This window comes from Choloepus didactylus, chromosome 10, assembly GCF_015220235.1.
Source record: "Choloepus didactylus isolate mChoDid1 chromosome 10, mChoDid1.pri, whole genome shotgun sequence".
Lineage (NCBI taxonomy): Eukaryota > Metazoa > Chordata > Mammalia > Pilosa > Megalonychidae > Choloepus > Choloepus didactylus.
This window is the reverse complement of record NC_051316.1, coordinates 119,382,519-119,388,340: the sequence shown is the minus strand read 5'-3', so window position 1 is coordinate 119,388,340 and position 5,822 is coordinate 119,382,519.

Here is a 5,822-nt window from a genome sequence, read left to right as displayed (position 1 = left end):
TTTCTGCTCTAATCTTTGTTATTTCTTCCCTTCTGCTTGCTTTGGGGTTAGTTTGTTGTTCTTTCTCTAATTCCTCCAGGCGAACAGTTAACTCTTCAATTTTTGCTCTCTCTTCTCTTTTAATATGGGCATTTAGGGCAATAAATTTCCCTCTCAGCACCGGTTTTGCTGCATCCCATAAGTTTTGATAAGTTGTGTTTTCATTGTCATTTGCCTCGAGGTATTTACTAATTTCTCTTGTAATTTCTTCCTTTACCCACTGGTTTTCTAAGAGGGTGTTCTTTGGCCTCCATATGTTTGTGAATTTTATGACCGTCTGCCTTTTATTTATTTCCAACTTCATTCCATTGTGGTCTGAGAAAGTGTTTTGTATAATACCAATATTTTTAAATCTGTTGAGACTTGCTTTGTGACCCAACATGTGGTTTATCCTAGAGAATGTTCCATGAGCACTTGAGAAAAAAGTGTATCCTGCTGTTGTTGGATGTAGTGTTCTATAAATATCTGTCAAGTCTAGTTCATTTATCATAGAATTCAACATCTCTGTTTCTTTAGTGATCCTCTGTCTAGATGTTCTATCCATTGATGAGAGTGGTGTATTGAAGTCTCCAACTATTATTGTAGAGGTATCTATTTCTCCTTTCAATGATCGCAGTGTTTGCCTCATGAATTTTGGGGCATTCTGGTTTGGTGCATAAATATTTATGACTGTTATGTTTTCTTGATGAATTGACCCTTTTATTAATATATAGTGTCCTTCTTTGTCTCTTTTAATTGTTTCGCTTTTGAAGTCTAACTTGTCTGATATTAATGTAGCTACTCCCGCTTTTTTCTGGTTGTTGTTTGCATGAAATATCTTTTTCCAACCTTTCACTTTCAGTCTATTTTTGTCCTTGTGTCTAAAGTGAGTTTCTTGTAGATAGCATATAGATGGGTCCTGTTTTTAATCCATTCTGCCAGTCTGTGTCTTTTTATTGGGGAGTTTAATCCATTTACATTTAGTGTTATTACTGTAAGGGCAGTACTTTCTACTACCATTTTGTTCTTTGGAATTTATATGTCATATTTTATTTTTTCCTCTCCTTTTACCTTTCCTGATAATCTTCATTTCTGCACTCTTCTCCAACTCTCTCTCTCCTGTCTTTTCCTATCAGCCTGTAGCACTCTCTTTAGTATTTCTTGTAGTGCCAGTCTCTTATTCACAAACTCTCTCAGTGTCTGTTTGTCTGAAAATGTTTTAATCTCTCCCTCATTTTTGAAGGAAAGTTTTGCTGGATATAGAATTCTTGGTTGGCAGTTTTTCTCTTTCAGTATCTTAAATATATCATGCCACTGTCTTCTTACCTCCATGGTTTCTGCAGAGAAATCTGTACATAGTCTTATTGACCTTCCCTTGTATGTGATGGATTGCTTTTCTCTTGCTGCTTTCAGAATCCTCTTTGTCTTTGACATTGGACAATCTGACCAGTAAGTGTCTTGGAGTAGGTCTATTGGGATCTATTCTATTTGGGGTACATTGTACTTCTTAAATCTCTAATTTTCTGTCTAAGAGTTGGGAAATTTTCAGTGAATATGTCTTCTATTACTCTTTCTGCCCCTTTTCCCCTCTCTTCTCCTTCTGGGATACCCATAACACATATATTTGTGCATTTCATGTTGTCACTCAGCTCCCTAAGACCCTGCTCATATTTTTCCATTTTTTTCACCATCTGTTCTTTTGTGTGTATGAATTCGAATGACCTGTCTTCCAGTTCACTGATCCTTTCTTCTGCCTGTTCAAATCTACTGTTGTGTCCCTCCATTATGTTTTTCATCTCCTCCATTGTGGCCTTCATTCCCATGAGTTCTGCCATTTGTTTTTTTAAGTTTATGAATTCTTCTTTATGGTCAGCCAGTGTCTTCTTTATATCCTTCAGCTCTTTTGCTATATCTTCCTTCATTTCATCAAATTTATTTAGCATTAGTTGCCTCCACTCCTGTGTCTCAGCTGAGCTATTAGTTTGTTCCTTTGGCTGGTCCATGTTTTCATGTTTCCTGGTATGGCTTGTTATCTTAAGTTGTCTAGGCATCTGATTCTCTTGATTAGTTTATTTTGGAGCTTGTTTTCTGTCTTTTATCTAGTGGTTTTCTTGTTGGTTAGCTTTGTTTTCTGGCCTCTGTTATTCAGCTCAACTTATTCTAGACCTCTAACTTAGGTTCTATTCAGTTGATCAGAATTTTTCCCCTCTTGTTTTTTCTGTTTCTTGCTCTGCCTCTATGTAACCTGTTTGTGAGTGGGTCTCCTCAGTTATGGTCGACCCTAGTCAGATTTTCCCAGTCTAGTGAGGCCCAGGTCTCATTGGGAGGGTATGGAGTTTTCCTGAGAATGAGACCCTCCTATGAGGCCTTTAGAATTGGTGCTTTTCCTCTCCTGTCCAGCAGGTGGCGCTTGCCAGCCCGCAGCTCCCCCACCAGTGTAAGGAGGTATGGAGCCTTTAGTTCTCCTGGTGACTCTGATCCTGTCGGGGGAGTGGCTGACTGAAGCCAGAATCTGAATTCCAGCTCCTGGGGTCTGAATTCCCAGAAGGAGGACTGCCAGTTGAGCTGGGCCTCCCTCCACTCTCCCAATCCTCAGAACTCCAGTTGTCTCTCAGGGGCACTATTCCCTTCTCCTCTCTCCTCTTTGGGGCCTCTCCAGGTAGATTCCTTGGTCAGCCTGAGTTGCCAATTAAAGATGGGGCTGGAGGCCTTCAGTAGTGAATAAGATATTCAAAGACACTGGGTACTCTGTCTCCCCCAAGCCCAGCCTAGTCCCCCAACCTGGGCCCTCCGACAGAAAATAGCCACATATATTACTTTTAGATTAAAAAAAAAAAAATAGAAAAGAAATCAAGAAAAAGAAAAAAGGAAAAAAAAAAAAATGTCTCTTTTAAAAGTCTTTCCCCAGCCTGGAAGTTTTGTCAGTGTCAGAATAGAGCATTTAAAGATATGCTTTGGGCTATTGTCTGATAATTACTCTCCAACCACTTCAGTTCCACCCCTGCCGAGGGCTATTGAAATGCAAAAAGATAAGGGATCAGAGAGAAGCCAGAAGGGGCAAAATGTAAGGGGAAAAAAAATGGCTTTTTTGGAGTCTGGGAATGGGTGCCCGCTTTTACGTGCCCCCACTTCTTGGAGCCCAGCCCTTCTTTAGCACCCCAGCTCCCAAAGTAAGTTAATTAATTTGTTAATTAATTCTGCAGTTGAGGCTGGGTTGAGCCTCCCTTCTTGCCCTCAGCAGATTGCTGTTTTTTGTTTTTTTTTTCCCCCCCCTTTCAGGGAGCTGGCAGCAAGACAGTCTGTGAGGTCTGGGTGGGGAGGGGCGCCAGACCCCTGGTCCGGGGAACTTAAAATGTTCGCTGCGATCTCAGCTTTTCCTCCAATTCCAAACTTGTGTCCAATGTGTGACTGGTTACTGGAGACCCCGAAAACACTGTTTCATATAGTTCTTGGGTAATTGCCAGCTGCTCTAGGGGAGAGACGAAATTCTGCTCCTCGCCACCTGGAACATTCTGTTTTGAGCCGGCTTTTTGTTTTTTATATGAGAGGACAGTTGGACAATGGGCTTATGGCATATTTGTTCCTAAGTTGTCGGGAGATGTTCCTCAGGATTTTCAGATAATCCTGACCTTTAGATTTAAAGTCACCTGTGATTCATATAATGACATTATGTGAAGTATGAGCAAACACATAAATACATAAGTAATAAAAATATTAACAAAAAATCACAACCAAGCCAAAAATGCATATTTCCATATCCCTTTCTAAGCACCTTCACCCCTTTCTTTGGAGGAAGGTGACAGATAACCTTCTGCTCCTGGGTCTAGCTGCTTCCTTATTAGCAAGTGCATTATCAGTTTATGCACTGCCAGTTTTCCCGCTCGTGGGCAATGGAATCATTCACAACTTGAAATATTGCCCTCCATTCAAAGCCTTTATTTGATGTTTCTTAATATAGATTTCACCTAATGTTGGAAATTTAAAAAAAAATGCAAGAAATAAGTGGGTCCAGGATCCAAAGTACAATTATGGAAGTCAAATACATCAAAATCTTTTTCACATCCTAATATCCAACAGGATATTTACTGTTATCTAATATTCAGGCTTTAGCTAGAAACATCAATATTTTATGGTTATTACAATGGCATATGAGCTCTCACTTTCATTGAATAATGCTATTATGTGGAAACTATTAATGTAGTTCAAGGATGTCTATGTTGATAAAAATTTTTTAAATGAAAGTCAAAAAGATTTCATACTATAATCTCCAGGACTGTGAATGAGATATTACACCCATAATTATATTTTTACATAGAATAAAGATGTTTTTGCCAATGTAATTAAGGTAATTACTCAATGAACTTTGAGCTAAGCAAAGGGACATCATTATTGGATGGACAAATCCAATCACATGAGCCCTTTAAAACCACCTGTTAGTAGAGGAGAAGTCAGAGAGACTGCAAGGCTCAGAAGGCCCCAACGTGCCATTGCGGTTAGCAGATGGGAGGCCACATGTTTAAGGACATGGGCAACTTACTGGAGAACTGAGTGATCCCAGCTGACAGCCAGTGAGGAAGAGCAGCCCCCAAACCTAGAGCAACAAAGACAGCAAAGAACAACATGGATTCTATAAACAATCTAAATGGATGTGGAAGTGGATTCTTCCTCAGATCCCACAGCTAAGAGCCAAGTCCAAACCATACCTTGATTTTAGAGTGTGAGAACTCAAACACAGAACCCAGTCAAGCCTGTCCAGATGCCTGACTTTCTGAAGTGTGAGCCAATACATAGGGGCTGTTTTAGGTCCCTAATTTTTTTGCTAATCTTTTATGGTAGTGATGGAAAACCAATACAGGTACTTATAGTGACGTGTCTTTCCCAGTTGAATGTGAATGGTGTATAAGGATTGAGCAAAGGCCCCCACCCAGGTGAAATTAAATTTTTACCTTGAAATCATCTGCAAAACAATAATGTAAGAAATATTATAAATTAATAAATGTAGAGTCTAATTGCCTTAGGTTGTATACTGGTTAGAAATAATTTTATTTATTAGCACCTTAAAGAAGAATAATCTTCATATGTTTAGATACCTTATTTTGAAAACCAAAGATTGATCCTAGGAAAGTAGTTTAAGACAAGATAGGGAAAGAAAGAAGGATTAAAGATCTTAGAATAGTTACTGATAGATTGGAGCGACATCTCTAGGTGGTACAACCCGTATTACTGCTCAAGGATAAAGGCAAGCAAAATGAATACAAGATTCCTACTTCACTTTGAACACGTGATCAAATGTCCAAATCTGAGACTGAGGAGGAGCACACTCCTCTTTAAAATAAGCTAAGTAAGGTCCTGAAGAATTTAAAATAGTTTTACATTAGCAGATTTCTTTTGTAAATTGAAGAGCTGCATACCTCTAATTCAATGAACAATATGATCAGTTTGGTGTTTGGAAATAGTGTAAGAAAATGGTTAAGTCGATTGCAATCTTTCTCTCTGCACTGGTTACAGAAGTGCCTCACAGTTGAGCTTCTCTTTTTACAGTTTATCATTTTTCCCTCATGAGCGAGCCAGTTCTCCGAACGTCTGGCAGAACCCAAAGGTGCTTCTTTGGTGGGGCACCTTTGAACCTCAGCCACGGAGCAGGTCACAATAGCTTTGTTCCAAGAGCTCTCAGGCCCTGAAGTCCACAGAGACTTCAGTCCAGACTCCTACGTCAGATGTGAATTCCTTCTGAGGAATTTGGTCACCTTTTCTGCCAGTGGACATTCTTTTTAGGGAGAACATAAACCATTTTAGAGATGGAT